Here is a 19,456-nt window from a genome sequence, read left to right as displayed (position 1 = left end):
GGATTCAGCTGCTGGATCGGAGTGCCACCAGTGCAGAGCTTGCTCAGGAATGGCAGCAGGCAGATGTGAGCGCATCTGCACGCACAGTGAGGCGAAGACTTTTGGAAGATGGTCTCGTGTCAAGAAGGCCAGCAAAGAAGCCACTTCTCTCCAAAAAAAACATCAGGGACAGATTGATCTTCTGCAGAAAGTATGGTGAATGGACTGCTGAGGACTGGGGCAAAGTCATATTCTCCGATGAAGCCTCTTTCTGATTGTTTGGGTCATCTGGAAAAAAGCTTGTCCCGAGAAGAAAAGGTGAGCGCTACCATCAGTCCTGTGTCATGCCAACAGTAAAGCATCCTGAGACCATTCATGTGTGGGGTTGCTTCTCATCCAAGGGAGTGGGCTCACTCACAATTTTTCCCCAAAACACAGCCATGAATAAAGAATGGTACCAAAACACCCTCCAACAGCAACTTCTTCCAACAATCCAACAACAGTTTGGTGAAGAACAATGCATTTTCCAGCACGATGGAGCACCGTGCCATAAGGCAAAAGTGATAACTAAGTGGCTCGGGGACCAAAACATTGACATTTTGGGTCCATGGCCTGGAAACTCCCCAGATCTTAATCCCATTGAGAACTTGTGGTCAATCCTCAAGAGGCGGGTGGACAAACAAAAACCCACTAATTCTGACAAACTTTAAGAAGTGATTATAAAATAATGGGTTGCTATCAGTCAGGAATTGGCTCAGAAGTTGATTGAGAGCATGCCCAGTCGAATTGCAGAGGTCCTGAAAAAGAAAGGCCAACACTGCAAATACTGACTCTTTGCATAAATGTCATGTAATTGTCGATAAAAGCCTTTGAAACATATGAAGTGCGTGTAATTATATTTCACTACATCACAGAAACAACTGAAACAAAGATCTAAAAGCAGTTTAGCAGCAAACTTTGTGAAAACGAATATTTGTGTCATTCTCGAAACTTTTGGCCACGACTGTACAAATGACCTCAGGCTCACAACACCAGTATAAGAAGAGCCATGAGGCCACACCCAGCTCCACCTTGCACACAACTTAACCCCGAACACACCAGGATGGGAAGGAACACAAAACTTAAATGGGAAGTGTCAAAACTTGCTAAAACAACATGTTGTGACCGGCAACAAGCACACAACAGAGGCCGTGACTCGTGTTTAATCCTATTCAGCTCCCCTATGAATGCATTTTGCAGGATTAAAATGGGCCATGCCATTTTTTTTCTTTAGGGAGAGGCTACTATATAGATATAGCAGAGGTCTGCAAGCAAAAATCTTTATAGATATATATTAGAAAAGTGTTCAACATTCTATTCTCTACACAAATACATGCAATGGAATACCTCTTTAATGGGTCATAGAAAGAAGAATCTAGATTTCATATGCTGCAGGACTCTTGGGCAGCAAATTTGTAAGAAATATTTGACTATTTAGAAAGTTACCTCATTATGCACTTAAGAAGTACAGTAAATTAAAAATAAAAGTAAACAATCCAAAAAAAGGCTTCTATAGTATTTAACATGTGTTTAAGAAATTTTAATTACAGAGAATCCATTCCATATGTATAAAAGAGGTTTGACTCTGCAAAATGTGCATGGATTTTTACAAACCCCCATTCACATGTATAGAAAACTCTGTAACAACTTTGCAGCATGTGAACATACATTTACTAATAAAAATCTGGATAAATGATATTTGTTTATGGGTTCAGGATGAATTATTTATGTTTTTGCTATAAACTATATGTTTTTTAATTTTAAATGTTTTTATTGTACAATAAAAGTTACAGTTGAAAGAGAAGCGTGTCTGAAAGCGTCTCATTTACATAAGTATATCAACCAATCAAACAGGTCAAAGTCAACCAAATAAATACAGTAAGTCAAGGCTCTCTTAAACAGTCCTTCAGAATAAGCTGTTTACATAGATCTCCCTAGTCAGAAGCCTACATTTACCATGAATAGAAATAAATACAGTGTTGACCAGCGAAAAGTTACTGTAGAAGGAAGATGGGAGACGAGTGCTAGGAACCCTAGGACTAGAGGTAATAGAATAAGGAAGAGGTATAAAGTTGACTCCAAAGGTACACCTTTGGAGATAGTACCTATACCTCTGTAATTCTTCCAGGTTCTCCAGGCCTCCACAAATTTATGATTAGCTTGCACTTCCCTAGAGGTAAATGGTAAATCTGGTTTAGGCCAGAATTTTGACATGAGGAAGTGAGCTGCTATGATAAGTTGCTTAAATACGTGGGTGGGTTTGGCACTGTCTGTAGATTTGTAAAGATCTAAAAGTGCACCAGCTGGTATGGTGGGAACTCTAGTGCTGCAGATTAGATTGCTGAATCTATAGATTTGTTTTCACCAATCCATTATGATGGGGTATTGCCAACATATGTGGAAAATGGGAACTTGGTCTTTGAAGCACCTCCAGCAAGTGTCCAAAGTGGAGGCAGTATAGAGGCATGTCTTATCAGGGGTTCTGTACCAGCGAGTTAAAAACTTGTATCCATCTTCCTGAATTCTAACGCAGCAAGAAGTGTGTGGAGTCAGACAAAAGAGGTCCTGTTCCTTAACAGTAAAGTCCTGGGAAAGATCCTGTTCCCATTGTATAATAAAAGTTGGGGTTGGATAAGGGGCTGGTAAGCTAAGTTGTTTATATAGTTGTGAGATTACTTTAGGGGGTGACAACAGACCGCTGATTAATCCCTCAAACCAAACTAGTGGATGGACCAGTTCTCCTTTCTCGAAGTGCTGTGGCAAGTAAGATGATATAAACGAGACAGATGGGAGCTGGAATCCTTGTAATTAAAAGTATTGGGTTATCTTGCACACACTCGGCATCCCATCACCCTCATCATACAAAGCCGAGAGATGAAGAGTAGAGTCATGCAACATTAGAGGAGTCCCCTCCCGAAGGGCAGTAGGAGTTAGAGAAAGGACATCTGACACAGGGCACAGGCACAGGGATGGGGAGTACTTGTTGTTAGGCAAAGTAGTACTAAGGACGTAAGGAGGTTTTTTCCTGCCGAACCAAGAGATTGTGGGACATTTAGTTTATCTAGGCTAGTGTTAATAGATTGAATTAAGGGAGTATAAGGCTACATGCACACGACCGTGCCTTTTTTTCGGTCCGCAAACAGTGGATCTGCAAAAAACAGAAGCCCCCCGTGTGCCTTCCACAATTTGTGGAACGGAACGGGGCGGCCCATTGTAGAAATGCCTATTCTTGTCTGCAAAATGGACAAGAATAGGACATGCTATATTTTTTTGCGGGGCCACGGAACGGTGCAACGGATGCGGACAGCACACGGAGTGCTGTCCGCATCTTTTGCGGCCCCATTGAAGTGAATGGGTCCGTTCCCGAGCTGCAAAAAAAGCGGCTCAGATGCGGACCACAAAAACGGTCGTGTGCATGAGGCCTAATTCAGAGAAAAAAAGTTGTGAGGTATCTGGGTTAATTTTGACACCTACAGTCAGGTCCATAAATATTGGGACATCGACACAATTCTAACGTTTTTGGCTCTATACACCACCACAATGGATTTGAAATGAAACGAACAAGATGTGCTTTACCTGCAGACTGTCAGATTTAATTTGATGGGATTTACATCCAAATCAGGTGAACGGTGTAGGAATTACAACAGTTTGCATATGTGCCTCCCACTTGTTAAGGGACCAAAAGTAATGGGACACAGTAATAATCATGAATCAAATTTTCACTTTTTAATACTTGGTTGCAAATCCTTTGCAGTCAATTACAGCCTGAAGTCTGGAACGCATAGACATCACTAGACACTGGGTTTCATCCCTGGTGATGCTCTGCCAGGCCTCTATTGCAACTGTCTTCAGTTCCTGCTTGTTCTTGGGGCATTTTCCCTTCAGTTTTCTCTTCAGCAAGTGAAATGCATGCTCAATCGGATTCAGGTCAGGTGATTGACTTGGCCATTGCATAACATTCCACTTCTTTTTCTTAAAGCTGAATATGAGCAAATAATATTGCCCGAAACACTTCAGAATTCATCCTGCTGCTTTGGTCAGCAGTCATATCATCAATAAATACAAGAGAACCAGTTCCGTTGGCAGCCATACATGCCCACGCCATGACACTACCATCACCATGCTTCACTGATGAGGTGGTATGCTTAGGATCATAAGCAGTTCCTTTCCTTCTCCATACTCTTCTCTTCCCATCACTCTGGTACAAGTTGATCTTGGTCTCATCTGTCCACAGGATGTTGTTCCAGAACTGGTTCCTTTTTTAGATGTCGTTTGGCAAACTCTAATCTGGCCTTCCTGTTTTTGAGGCTCACCAATGGTTGACATCTTGTGGTGAACCCTCTGTCTTCACTCTGGTGAAGTCTTCTCTTGATTGTTGACTTTGACACACATATGCCTACCTCCTGGAGAGTGTTCTGGATCTGGCCAACTGCTGTGAAGGGTATTTTCTGCACCAGGGAAAGAATTCTTCGGTCATCCACCACATCCTTGGTCTTCCGGGTCTTTTGGTGTTGCTGAGCTCACCTCTGCGTTCCTTCTTTTTAAGAATGTTCCAAACAGTTGTTTTGGCCGCGCCTAATGTTTTTGCTATCTCTCTGATGGGTTTGCTTTGTTTTTTCAGCCTAATGATGGCTTGCTTCACTGATAGTGACCGCTCTTTGGATCTCATCTTGAGAGTTGACAGCAACAGATTCCAGATGTAAATAGCAGACTTGGAATGAACTCTAGACCTTTTTATCTGCTCAGTGTAATTGGGATAATGAGGGAATAACACACACCTGGCCATGGAACAGCTGAGAAGCCATTTGTCCCATTACTTTTGGTCCCTTATGCAAACATATGCAAATTGCTGTAATTCCTACACCGTTCACCTGATTTGGATGTAAATACCCTCAAATCAAAGCTGACAGTCTGCAGTTAAAGCACATCTTGTTCATTTCATTTCAAATCCATTGTGGTGGTGTATAGAGCCAAAAATGTTAGAATTGTGTCCATGTCCCAATATTTATGGACCTGACTGTAGGTAGCTGAGGTAGGGAGAAAACTAATCAAAGGGGGTGGTAAGGGCTAAATGTTGCTTGCATGTTGAGGATAAACCAGTGCATATAAAAAAAATTCATATTGATTTAAAAATTTGATAATGCACCATATGTTTTGAGATGGTGGTAGATTTTAGAACAGTAAACTATTGATTAGTGGTTAATAATCAAACTGGTGTAAAGTGGAACTGGCTTCATTGCCCATACCAACCAATCAGATTCCACCTTTCTATTTACAAAAGGAGCTGCCAAAAATGAAAGGTGCAATATGATTGGTTGCTATGGGCAACTTAGCCAGTTCTACTTTAAACCAGTTTGATGAATTACCCCATATATATATATTTTATTTTTTACTGGCATATTCATGCATTGACCAAAATATTATCTTAGCATACATTTACTGTACATGCATAATATGTGTTGCAAACATTTCTGCACCTATACCATTCAGCTAAATGCGTATTGTACAAATAAACGAACAAGGGTGAAAACTAGAGAGCACTGTCTTTTTGCATTGATACAGAGTTAGGTTTTTGATTGGTGGAGTTTGCATTAATATAGGTTTTGATTGATGGAGTTCCAGTCACTGAAACCCCACTAATCACTAAAATGAGACCCTAGAAACACTTGCTGCTGAAGACAGTCTCATAGACTTTCTATTGAGTCCATCTTCAGTTTTGTCTTTAGCGGTGAGCATAGACAACATATAGCTGAGCGATTCTAACACTTAGTTTTAGTATTTTGGGTTTCAGTACTCAGGCCCCCATAGCTCAAAACTTTGATATGTCAATATGTGAAAGAAATTAAAATGCATGAAATAGATCACTCTGTATCTAATGAATATATATTATATACTGTATGAGTTTCACTTTTTGAATTGAATTACTGAAATAAAGGAGTTTTCTGGGTTCAGAGCTGCACCGCTTATCTGTGCTACTACAAGATCAGCTCTACCAAATAAGCTTCTTAGCAGACCCTCCTCATCAGTTGAGTTCATTACCATTTTACTCCATACTTGTTTTCCTTGATGAAACAAGATTGCATGTCTTTAGGTTACACAGCGTAAAGAAACTATGGGTGATCCTAGTTATGATGGAGATTTTAAGTGTACAGTGAAAAATTACTGTACTCCAAAGATTTACCATTGCAGTGATTTTGTGGCCAGTTCTATATTGAGCTACAAAGTGTCCATGATTTTTATGTAATGGAACTACAAAGTGTTCCTGACAGCAGTTGCAACGGAGAAGCATATGTCATTCAACCAGTGAGACCCCCTCAAAGCTGTTTGCTTCAAGTATACTAGTTAAGTAATAGGCCCAAAGGGTGCATTACAGAATTTTATTGAACAGCAGTAAATATACTGTTAAGAGGCATGTAAAACCAACACATTGTCCCAGGGGTGCATTAAATCGTACACCTTCTTTAACGAAAACTTATCAGTGATTTTTCTTGTTTTTCTTTTCAACTGGGCTTATGGTTTGCACATTAGAGCTCAGCAGGACGTGGAAGTTTCTGTTCATTGTGGAAGATTTTCTAATGCACTCTAGCAGTTCATCACCTAAAATACCCCAAATACAGGTTTCTCCATACACATTCCAAATGTATACATTGTCTAAAATAACACACAAAGTGGGGGCCATTTATTTTAAAACTCCATCTGTTGTATATAGTAAATTGAAGTCCTAACTATTATTCATTGAGTTGTTAATTACATTTCCTAAAGAAGATGGTGTGTCATTTTTCTTCAGCATTTAAAATAGAAGTCATTGAAATTAAAGGGGTTAATTAAGAAAGGTAATGAGTTATTAAAAATATCTGGAGAAATGCACACCATTATTTAAATAGTAACTACACTTTACAAAAACCTTTGGTATGTCACTATGATGTATCAAAAGTTTTTGTAAAGTGTACTTACTCTATATCAATGCAAAAAAATACAACGCTCGCAAGTTTTTACCCTTCTTCATGTATTTCTGCAATACATGTTCAGATAAATGGTGTAGATGTAGACATTTCTGCAACACATATGCTTCATATACAGTAAATGTATCCTAAAATAATATTTTGGTCAATGTATGAATATGTTGATTTCATTTTCCAACAGGGCTTGGCACCTAATCACACTGACAAAAGTACCAATATCTGGTTTAAAGGGTTTCTGTCATCAGAAAAATCATTATGTAGCTGGCTGACATTAGCGATGTGCTAATGTCAGCAGAACATAACTCTCTGACTTATATCTCCCTGCCTGCCGCCATTTGCGCAAAATAATGACTTTTATAATATGCAAATGAGCCTCTAGGTGCTAGTGGGGCGCTGCTGCAGCACCTAGAGGTTCTGTCCTCTGACCGTTTGGCACGCCCTTGTAAAGGTGACATTCTCAGTCTCCTCCGCGCCCCGCAAATCCCGCGCCTGCGCTCACCTGCTGCTGTCCTTCACTCACTTTGCCTAATACTAAAATGTATGGCGCAGGCGCGGGATTTGCGGGGCAAGGAGGAGACCAAGAATGTCAATCACCTTTACAAGGGCGCGCCAAATGGTGAGAGGACGGAGCCTCTATTTGCTGCAGCAACGCCCCACTAGCACCTAGAGGCTCATTTGCATATTATAAAAGTAATTACTTAGCACAAACGGCGGCAGGCAGGGAGATATAAGTCATACAGTTATGTTCTGCTGACATTAGCACAACGCTAATGTCAGCCAGCTACATAACAATTTTTCTGATGACAGAAACCCTTTAATACCCACAGCCTCATTGTACTTGATTGGCTAGTAAACTCGCCTGACCTAAACCCCATAGAGAATCTAGGGGGATTGTCAAGAGAAAGATGAGAGACAACAGACCCAGCAGACAAGCTGAAGGCATCAAAGCAACCTAGGCTTCTATAACACCTCAGCAGTGCCACAGGCTGATCGCCTCCAAACCATGCAGCATTGATGCGGTAATTCACTTAGAAAGAGCCCCGACCAAGTACTGAGTGCATATACAGTACATACTTTTCAGCAGGCCAACATTTCTGTATTAAAAATAATTTTTTAACTGGCCTTATATAATATTCTAATTTTCGAAGACACTAACTTTTGGGTTTTCATTAGTTGTAAGCCATAATCATCAACATTAGAATAAACGCTTGAAATAAATCATTCTGTGTGTAATTAATCTATGTAATATATGAGTTTCACTTTTTGAATTGAGTTACTTAAATAAATTAAGTTTTCGAAAATATACTAAATTATTGAGAAGGGCATGTACAGGTGGAAAGACCGAGCAGACCGAAAGAATAGATTGCTGGATGAGTTAGTAACAAAAATAAAGTCAAAGAAATGAAGCTGATAGGTCAGGGATGCCCAACCTGTGGCCGTCCAGCTGTTATAAAACTACAACTCCCAGTATGCTTGGACAGCGTACAGCTATTAGGGCATGCTGGAAATTGAAGTTTTGCAACAGCTGGAGGGCCGCAGGTTCAGCATCTATGTGATAGGTGTCATTGTCACACCAGTTCAAGTTAGCGCTGTTGAAGGCCAATATTATCCAGCTGTAAGCATGAAGGTGGCCATATACATTAGACATATATTAGCTGAACCTGTCAAATGTGTAAGGGGACTCCCAATAAGGATGGGACTTGTTGGATTTCAACAGCCTAATCCTTTTGTAAGCAGGGAGGAGTCTGAAAGGCGACTTTATCTCCTCTCCCATATATTTGGAGCCAAGCATAAGTATGCATGGGAGGATCGGGAGAGAAAGCTGTCATTGGGCCGACAGATATCTCATGTATATGGCCAGCTTGAATATCTTTTTGTTGCTTGTCTAGATAAAATGCGCATACCTAGGTGCACAGCATTGTTAATACTTTGCTTAATGCATTATGTACTAATTTAAAATCACAGCATGAATAATGTAATCCAGGGTCATGGATAGGCTGTCCTTCACCCAAAGCAAAGGTTCAGTTTACTGTGCTAGGCCTGCATCTAAATACATTGCAGAGTGGCCTGTTGGTGCCCCCTTGGCATTTATCACTACAGCCACATGCCCTCTCAGCCCCATATCTATGTTCCAATATCATCTGGAGCACGCATATCGGCAACAACATTTCTGCTAATTACAACTTGAATTTGGTTAACATTGTGCTGATAGGCACCCAAGTAACTGCTTAACTGATTGACTACAACGGTCGTCTCTTACTCTTATCATATCCTGGGACTTTGGTCCGCATATATCGACATTGACTAATAGTAATGCCGATGGCAACCAGATCTCAACGTTCACTTTTCTCATGAAAGCTGAGCTGATTGGTTGCCATGGGCAACAAAGACAGTCTTACTATACATTAGTATGGTGAATGCAGCTTTATAAGGCCTTGTTAATATTGGCGTTCGGGGTTTTAATTGGCCGGTGAGATATTTGGGACAGCAGGACACAGACTACTATTCTTGCTTGCCATGAAAAATAGCTCTCATAGGTCTCTTATAAATAGAAGGCCAATGCAGAATGCAACTTATGATTAGCGTAAGAAAAGAAAGCTATGCATTTAGACAATTTTTGTATATTATACCCTTTAAAATGTCCACTTATGTTAGATTTTGCTATTATAGTAAAACTATTATGCATCCAGTAACAAGGTTGTATGCTACGGGAATAGAACTGAAAATGATTTCATATATTGGCTGAACTATCCTCTAAGTTCAACAGAAAGAGTTTCTATTCTTTCCTTCCATAATGCAAGCCGGTAATATCCATGCAGCTAACACACTGCAGCCCGCTTGCTGTCAAATCGTATTGCACTGGCTGACATTGAAGCCGGAACATTTCCAATGAGTGGTTTCCTGAAGACATTAAGGATGGCTTTAGAAGTGAATATTGCTATTTTTGAACAGTTCAAATTAATACTATATAATTCATCTATATATTGATTTACTGCCTCAGAACTCAACTTGTTTTAAATGACTTACACTTAAAAATAGCTACGTGGATTATTTCTTTTTTGATTGATTTATGTTATTATGAAGACAAAAAGTCAAACGTAGAAAGCGTTAGTTTGGTGCTGTGATATTTCTGGGGTATTCAGCATGAAGCAAATGTTTGGAACTATGAAGGAACCATAAGGAACCATTCTGTATCTTTACTGTTTAGGGCCAAGGTGTAGCTAAACATGATTAACATTATGTAAGACCAATTCATCTACTGGATTTGCTGATATAATTTAGATTCTCTTTCACAGGGGCTCTCTAGTCTAGATTGCCTAGTCTAAAGCCCTATTGAATGGAATAAAATGTAGGCCAGTTATCAGGAACAAGCATTCATAGGAACATTCGTTCCCGATAATTGACCTGTATAATCATGCCACCAATCAGTCAATAAATGAGCAGACACTCGTTTGTAGGCTGATTTGCATATTTTACCAGGATGAAAGATGCACAATTGTCGGCAGCACATCTCCTATATATTATCTTTCAGCTGGCAACAAGTTATTTAACACCAATCTGGTGCAATCAGTTGCTTCTCATTTCTTAAACTACCATGTCGAAAGACACATCTCGTGGTCGTGGAAAAGATGTTAGTCTGTTTGAGAAGGGTCAAATCATTGGTATGCATCAAGCAAAGAAAACATCTAAGGAAATTTTAGAAACTACTACTGGGTTAAGAACTGTCCAATGCATTAATATAAACTGGAAGGATAGTGGGGACCCATCATATTCGAGGAAAAAATGTGGCGGGAAAAAAATCCTGAATGATCGTGATCGGCAATCATTTAAACGTTTGGTGAAATCAAATCGAAGAAAAACAACAGTAGAACTCATGGCTATGTTTAATAGTGAAAGTAAGAGCATTTCCACACGCACAATGCGAAGGGAACTCAAGAGATTGGGACTGAACAGCTGTGTAGCTGTAAGAAAACCACTAATCAGAAAGGAAAACCAGAAAAAAGGCTTTAATTTGCTAGGGAGGATAAAAATTGGACTCGAGCAATGGAAGAAGGTCATGGTCTGATGAGTCCAGATTTACCCTGTTCCAGAGTGATGGGTTCATCAGGGTAAGAAGAGAGGCAGATGAAGTGATGCAACCATCACGCCTAGTGACTACTGTACAAGCCTGTGGGGGCAGTGCTATGATCTGGGGTTGCTGCAGTTGGTCAGGTCTAGGTTCAGCAACAGTATGTGCTCCAAGAATGAGGTCAGCTGACTACCTGAACATACTGAATGACCAGGTTATTCTATCAATGTATTTTTTCTTCCCTGATAGCATGGGCATATTCCAAGATGACAATGCCAGGATTCATCAGGCTCAAATTGTGAAAGAGTGGTTCAGGGAGCATGAGACATCATTTTCACACATGGATTGGCCACCACAGAGTCCAGACCTTAACCCCATTAGGAATCTTTGGGAAGTGCTGGAGAAGGCTTTGCTCAGCAGTCAGACTCTATCATCATCCATGCAAGATCTTGGTGAAAAATTAATGCAACACTGGATGGAAATAAATCTTCTGACATTGCAGAAGCTTATGTGTGCCGTAATCAAAGCTAAAGGCAGTCCAACGAAATATTAGAGTGTGTGGCCTTTTTTTTTGGTGGCGACTTTATTTTTGGACAGGCAGTGTATAAAGACTATATAAAGGTTTCCTGCAGTCATCATAGGTTATAACAACCAGGGGGTACTGTGAGTAATGATCTCCTGAATTTAACTGTATTGCCATCCTAAAGCAACTGGAGTAGGATGACAGAACATGACAGCTGGCCCTGGCCACCACAGGGGGACCGTTTGTAGGGAGGTATTTTGTACTGCTGGGGCAGTATTTTGTAATGCACTGTAGTATTGGACTCTGTTAGGGTTGTATAATGTGCCACAAAATGGTATTGCTGGCCCCGCCTACTTGTGTTGACCTTGCCTCCTGTCAATTTGGGACCCACTACAAAATACTGTACTACAAAATACACAAAATACCCACTACAAATACACAAAATACCCACTACGAAATACACTTTAAGCTTTTTTCCTAGGGCCACTTTAAGTTCCCAGTCCGCCTCTGATAACCACTTAATATATTTTAAATGAACTATGAAGGTATAATACTAGCTCCATAAATATAGTTGTAGTTTTGCTGAAATTGCCAATGTTCACCTATTCTCATATATTATCATTTAATCTGAAACTATGGTCGATCCAATATCTGTCAGGGCATCTGACTTTTGGACCTTTCTCAGTTGAAACTCATTTACATTACAAATAGTGCCGACAGTCTTGTCATATGGCTTTATACCCTGGGAGGTCTTAAGCTGACCATATAGATAATTTAATTATCAACCAAAAGAATTTCACATAAATGGTCATTCCGTGGAGATAAGCAACACCAGACAATTCTTGTCTTTACAATAGGATCAGACAAGAAAAATCGAACCTATCCAATATATGTGTCCCATGACAGAAGGCCTCAAGCAAGTGTCTACTAGACCCCATACATATTAGATTGTCTGTAGACTCTACCAAAATGAACAACTGTCTATAGGCAGTTATCAGACTGGAGGCTTACCTATATCTTTATTGTATTACGTTGTGGTTATATATTACATCTTATGGTGCTCATGCTACTAATATTAAAAATGTTGCCTTATTTTTTCATGGTGCTTATACTACCTAAATACTATTAATATGGTCATCATAATTTTCCGAAGCACTGTAACATTGACATATTAAAATATGGCAATTCTTATATATATTTTAAGGTTCACACTATGAAGGTAATGTTGGCATCATGGAACAGTTGCTTATATAAAAATCCCTCTCTTCCTCCTGTAATCCATTTTAGAAGAAACAATAACGTATCTGCATACGGTCAGCAGAGCTGCTAACATTTGCACACTAATGACATGCTTGTTGTGATAGGTGTTTGCTTTATTCTATAGTGGCGACATGTAATTCATTCAGCTGTGAATGAGTGAGGACAATTAGAGCAGTCAATGTATCCCACGTGTTCCCTGTAGCATTGGAAATGCATGGAAAGGCCCCTCGACAGACACTGATTTGGAAATTGAGACTGCTTTTCAGCTGAATGTGATCCTGATTACCTCAGTAAGGCCACCTGCTGCTTTAGTGGCTCATTTCTTTTGTGTGTCTGTGCTAAGCAGTTTCCATTTGTAGTGCCTCAGGGGACTGCAACCTTAAGGCCAAACCCAGCTGACACCAATCTGGTGAAGCACAGCCAGAACAATCAGGTATGCACATGCTGGTCTATGCTCATATGCTGTCCTTTCTTCCATCTGATCAGAACAATGGATGGATTTGTTTTCATTGCAGGGCATTTCCCGCACTAATGTGACTTTGATATGTGATGTTGATCTCGCAAGCATTGTTTTACTGCTAATTGATAACTAATTATAGTAGTTTTTCCACTTTTTTAATCAAGCTACATGGAAGCATGTAACAAGAAAAATGACCTGACGTAGCTCCAGGACAACTGTTGCAGCATGGAAAACTGTTCATATTAAGGATTTATTTCAAATAGATTCTTAAAGAAAGACTCCCGCAAATATGTTCTTCTCTTACCAGTTAGAAAGGTACAGGATGTAAATTGTAGTAAATTTATTCTTCTTACTGCCGACTATATTTGTGAGTATCTACTCCCTTCTGATCCTCTGTCATGTGATTAACACTCAGACTCTCCAAACGACACAGCATCTCATGTGTGGACAGGAAGTCAGTTTTTCTATTCAATCCTATGGGAGCCTCAATGTCAGTCCCATAGGAATGAATAGAGAAACTGACTTCCTGTTCACAAATAAGATGCTGTGTCAGCTGAAAACTCAGTGTTAGTCACATGACATAACTCATGACAAGAAGGAAGTGGATAACCCTACAATATAGTTGCTAGTAAGATTAACTTCATTACAATTAACATCATGTAGCTTTCTAACGGGCCAGAGAATAAAATGTTGGTAGGTGTGCATCTTTAAAAAGTTTGCACGATTGTCATGAAGTACAATATGTGACAAAAAAAACAATCTCAGAATGGCCTGTATAAGCAAACGCGTTTTAAAGTTATTATAACTTTCAAACGCTTTTACTTATCCAGGCCATTCTGAGATTATTTCATTTTTTTTTGTCACATATTGTACTTCAAGACAGTGGTAAAATTGAGTCAAAAAATGTCATTTTAAAAAAAATACCAAATTTACCAAAAATTTGGAAAAATTAGCAAATTTGCAAATTTTCATTTCTCAACTTTTATAATAGATAGTAATAACTCCAAAAATAGTTATCACTTTACATTCCCCATATGTCTACTTCATGTTTGGATAATTTTGTGAATGCCATTTTATTTTATGGGGACGTTAGAAGGCTTAGAAGTTTAGAAGCAAATCTTGAAATTTTTCAGAAAATTTCCAAAACCCACTTTTATAAGACCAGTTCAGGTCTGTTGCCCCCCAAACAGCTTGAGAGCTGCAATATACCTTCTTCCATAAAATCCTGATTGAGGGGTGCTATATACCTTCTGCCACAAAATACTGATTGAGGGGTGCTATTGCTATATACCTTCTTCCACCAAATGCTGATTAAGGGCTGTGATACACCTGCTTCCACAAAATACTGATTGAGGGGTGCCATATACCTGTTTCCACCAAATACTGATTGAGGGGTGCTATATACCTGTTTCTGCCAAATACTGACTGAGGGGTGCCATATACCTTCTTCCACTAAATACTGATTGAAGGGTGCTATTACTATATACCTTCTTCCACCAAATTACTGATTGAGCGCTGCAATACACCTGCTTCCACAAAATACTGATTGAGGGGTGCCATATACCTGTTTCCGCCAAATACTGATAGAGGGGTGCTATATACCTGTTTGCGTCAAGTACTGATTAAGGGGTGATATATACCTTCTTCCACAAAATACTGATTGAGGGGTGCTTTGCTATATACCTTCTTCCACCAAATGCTGATTAAGGGCTGTGATACACCTGCTTCCACAAAATACTGATTGAGGGGTGCCATATACCTGTTTCCACCAAATACTGATTGAGGGGTGCTATATACCTGTTTCTGCCAAATACTGACTGAGGGGTGCCATATACCTTCTTCCACTAAATACTGATTGAAGGGTGCTATTACTATATACCTTCTTCCACCAAATTACTGATTGAGCGCTGCAATACACCTGCTTCCACAAAATACTGATTGAGGGGTGCCATATACCTGTTTCCGCCAAATACTGATAGAGGGGTGCTATATACCTGTTTGCGTCAAGTACTGATTAAGGGGTGATATATACCTTCTTCCACAAAATACTGATTGAGGGGTGCTTTGCTATATACCTTCTTCCACCAAATACTGATTGAAGGCTGCGATACACCTGCTTTCACAAAATACAGATTGAGAGGTGCTATATACCTGTTTCCGCCATTTACTGATTGAGGGGTGCTATATACCTGTTTCCGACAAATACTGATTGAGGGGTTCTATATACCTGTTTCTGCCAAATACATATTTAGGGGTCCCATATACCTTCTTCCACAAATTACTGATTGAGGGGTGTTATTGCTATATACCTTTTTCCATAAAATACTGATTGAGGGGTGTTATATACCTTCTTCCACAAATTATGCTCTTCTCTACGGACTTAGGCAGAGGGTCATTTAGAAAATGACAGGCAGTGGAAGAGGCAGGGATAGTAGAGGACGGGCAGGTGCACCAGGCCGGAGCCTAAGTGGGAAGTTGGAGAAGGTGCGTGCAATAACTTCAAAGGGCGCACCAGAGTTGGTTGAGTGGCTCACTCAGCCTTCCGCTTCTGCACCCTCCTAATCATCTGTATCTGCACCCTCCTCACTCTCTGCTGTGTGCACCCCCAAAGACACCACCACCAGCACCACCTCCACCACCATAGCCCCTCCACTCGAGTCAGAGGGATTATTTTCCCATCCATTCCCAGACCTTACTGATGTGCAGCCAGGAAGAGGAGGTTGCAACGGCCGCCACCCAGCGGTCTGACAACAGTATCCAGATCAGCCCAAGGAGGGTTATCCCCGCTGTTGATACCTACTCAGAGATCTCTAACGTCAGTGGTGGTGAAGGTGATGATGATGATATGTCGATGGACGTCACGTGGGTGCCCACAAGAGAGAAAGAGGAGGGGAGTTCAGAGGGAGAGACGGAGCAGCAAATAGGGAGGAGAAGGAGGAGAAGCAGACAGAACTTGCAATGCACAGGAGGCAAAAAGCAGACTGCAAATGTATCTGGAGCGAGCCATCCACCATGCATGGTCACATCTTGCGCTCCCAGGACGCCAGCACATGGCTCCGCAGTGTGGGCTTTTCTTAACGTGTCCGCTGCTGATAATAGTGTTGCCATCTGCAGCCTATGCTGTCAATGCATCAGTCATGGTAAGCCCAACACTCACCTAGGGAAGACCACCTTAAGAAGGCACCTGGCCTCCCATCACCGAGCCCAGTGGGAGCAACGCCGTCAGATCCTATAAAGCCATACTCTCGGAGCTCCATGTCCTGCCTCTTCTCCTTCTCCTTATCCTCTCTACTCCCATTTGTCCTCCACTCCACCTTCCACTGTGCCATCATCACGTTCATCTGGCACAAGGCAGGCTTCCATGGCCAAAATGTTTGAGCGTAAAAAAATGATGGCGCCGGATAATCCTCTTGCCCAATGGCTGACCGCTGGCTTGTCGGAACTGCTAGCCCGCCATCTACTGCCATATAAACTGGTGGACTCGGAAGCCTTTAGAAAATTTGTGGCCATTAGCACACCGCAATGGAAGGCCCCCTGAAGGAAATATTTCTCCCAGAAGGGCATCCCAGAGCTATATGGCCACATTCAGCGGCAAGTGAATGTCGGTGCCAAGATATATCTGACCACAGACACGTGGTCTAGCAAACACGGGCAGGAAAGGTATATAACTTTTACTGTCCACTGGGTTAACCTCCTGACGGCTGTCAAGCATGCAACCCATGGCACCCGTGTGAATTTGGTGTTACCGCCACGGATTGCATGCAGGCGTGCCTCTTCGTCTACTCCTCCTATTCCATCCTTCATCTCCTCCTCGGCTGACTCCTCCTTTTCCACTGCTACCTCTTCTTCTGTTGTGCCCCCCAAACTCCCCAAAACCTATTCGGCATGGCAGGTGAGACGTTGCCATGCTGTGCTGCGGCTGTTGTCCCTGGAAGCCACACCAGTCCTGCACTCCTTTCCACTCTGCGGTCACAGGCCAATCAGTAGCTAACCCCGCTCAATTTGACAGTTGGTAAAGTGGTGTGCGACAACGGTGCCAATCTGCTGAGAGCGCTGAAACAGGGGAAAATGACACACGTGCCGTGCATGGCACACGCCCTGAACTTAGTCGTGCAGCGATTCGTTGCCAAATATCCCGGGGTCCAGGATGTCTTGCGGCAGACAAGGAAAATCTCTGGCCATTTTAGAAGATCTTACACGGCCATGACTCGCCTTGCTGACATTCAGTGGCGACACCACTTGCCCGTCAGACGTCTGATTTGTGACTGCCTGCGACTACCTCACATTTTTACAAATAAATGAGGCATGGATCTCGGAGGAATTCAACACCTTTGATGACCACGTGTAATTGAATTTCCTCATGCCAGCCCACATATATCCTCCACCACACAGAACAAAGAATGGTCCTTTCCTTATGTATATTCAGCGGCATAAAAGGCCTTTTATGTCAGGTGAATGCCAAATTTTTGGGGCCTGTACTGGTTGACAGTTACATAGTTATCCTGTGACCGCCTAATGCACCTCCAGCTACAGAATCCATCGTTCTTTGCTGTTAGGTGAATTCCTATTGCCTAATTTTTGGGTCCTGTACTGGCCGACAGTTATATATTTATCCTGTGACCGCCTAATATACCTCCATCCACAGAATCCATAGTTCTTTGCTGACAGGTGAATTCCTTTTGCCTAATTTTTGGGGCCTGTACTGCCCGATAGTTAAATTTTTATCCTGTGACCGCCTAATGTACTTTCAGCCACAGAATCCAAAGTTCTTTGCTGTCAGGTGAATGCCTATTGCCTAATTTTTGGGGCCTGTACTGTCTGACAGTTAAACTTTTTATCTCTAGCCACATAATCACACCCCTGTCTGCCTCTCATTATGGTGGCGTATGAACCGTATTTACCATTAGGATCTTCTAATGTCACAGGGTCATGTGACTGTGCCCCGCACCCCATACTGTGTCCCCTTATACCTTGTACTGTTCCCCCTTATACCCTGCAGGGGTCCATGGGGGCGATATTAAATGCCTTAGCTTTGCTGGGGTTGAAGCCATCCCTCCGATGACGCAGGTTGGTGATAGACATCGCCTCCTGCTTCAGAAAGAGGCGCGGGGGATTATCCGCACAGACACCACGGATAATCTGTCTGTTATTATGCTTAGTGTTTGTAGGGGTCATGTTTTGGGTTATTGATTTTAATTGTAGTGAGATATGGATCCGCCTATCTGTTCGAGCTTCGGCGTTATTGATTGCTATGTCAACCTTTCTTGATGAAGCATAAGAGCCGGCCCACATCCATGTCATCTCATTGGTAGCTGGAGGAAGCACAAACGTGCAAAATGTCCGTCGCTACCTAGCGTGGTGTCGGTGGAAGGTCGTCCGCCCCAGCCCTATTTTACCTTTATTGATATATTCGAAATAAAGAAGATTCTTCTCCAGTGGTGAGTGCCGCCTGTATTTCTGCAATTTGTTCATTGAAAATTAGAAATACGCCTAACATAGACGTATTTCTATATAATAAATGACCACTTAATTGTAATATTATTCGGGGGTAGGGCTAATATCTTTAAATTATATAGATTCTAGTGTATTATACTGTGCTCTGTATTTCCCAGTAGAAAATGATCCTTGTGAAACACAGTCCTCATCCATGACCACCAGGACCAGTTAGCGCTCTGTCAGTACATGGCGGCCTACCCTCTCTGCCACTCTGCTCTGCTGTGTACTGGTGCTTATTTTAACACTAGGGGTGGGCTCACATCCTATTTTTGCCATCCATTTAATGCATACCAAAAATGTATGCATTAACAGATGCCTCAGACTGATGCCGTACAGTGGAGTCCATTCACCATACAGTTCCATGGTAGAAAAAAAAATTGCATTAACTTATGCATTTTTTTTATGGACTGATAGTTTCAGGTGCTGCACATCTCGTATCATCTGAAGGCAATTGTCTATGCTGTGAAGATACGAGATGTGCAGCACCTGAAACTACGGATACTGGAAGCCTGTGTTAGCATTTCTCCTGCGGTGTTGCTATCAGTGTGTGAAGAGTGGGAGAAGAGGGTTGCATTGACAATCCAACACAATAGGCAGCACATTGAACACATTTTATAAGTGGTTAGAAACTTGTAAATAACTCATGAAAAAATAAAGTTACGCTAAAA

Source organism: Bufo bufo, chromosome 3, assembly GCF_905171765.1.
Source record: "Bufo bufo chromosome 3, aBufBuf1.1, whole genome shotgun sequence".
Taxonomy (NCBI): Eukaryota; Metazoa; Chordata; class Amphibia; order Anura; family Bufonidae; genus Bufo; species Bufo bufo.
This window is presented reverse-complemented; position numbering follows the sequence as displayed.